This window comes from Alligator sinensis, unplaced genomic scaffold (assembly GCF_000455745.1).
Source record: "Alligator sinensis unplaced genomic scaffold, ASM45574v1 scaffold188_1, whole genome shotgun sequence".
Taxonomy (NCBI): domain Eukaryota; kingdom Metazoa; phylum Chordata; order Crocodylia; family Alligatoridae; genus Alligator; species Alligator sinensis.
Window position 1 is genome coordinate 2,008,352 of NW_005841903.1, and position 240 is coordinate 2,008,591.

At 57.9% G+C, this 240-nt stretch overlaps 1 protein-coding gene across 1 annotated transcript in view; it reads right to left on the minus strand.

Annotated features, from left to right (window-relative positions):
• ZMIZ1 (zinc finger MIZ-type containing 1) overlaps positions 1-240 on the minus strand; it is a 510,468-nt gene that overhangs the window by 484,441 nt on the left and 25,787 nt on the right. The window lies entirely within an intron of this gene.

Below are 240 nucleotides of genomic sequence, written 5' to 3' on the forward strand. Positions count from 1 at the left end.
CGGGACCGCGGGCAGGTCGTTGACTGCCGGCTCGCTTAACAAGAAGGGCGGGGGGCACCAGAAACCGTCTGAGCAATCCCCGTGCGGGGCAAGCGTTTGCTTGACAGTAACCCCAGGCTTCAATACACATCTGAAATCATCTGATCCAGCCACATGACTGTAGACAATCGCTATTCATGAAAGCTGGTTTGGGGGGGAACTCAGGCTGGTTTCACCCTGGCGAGACACACCAGGCTCCCC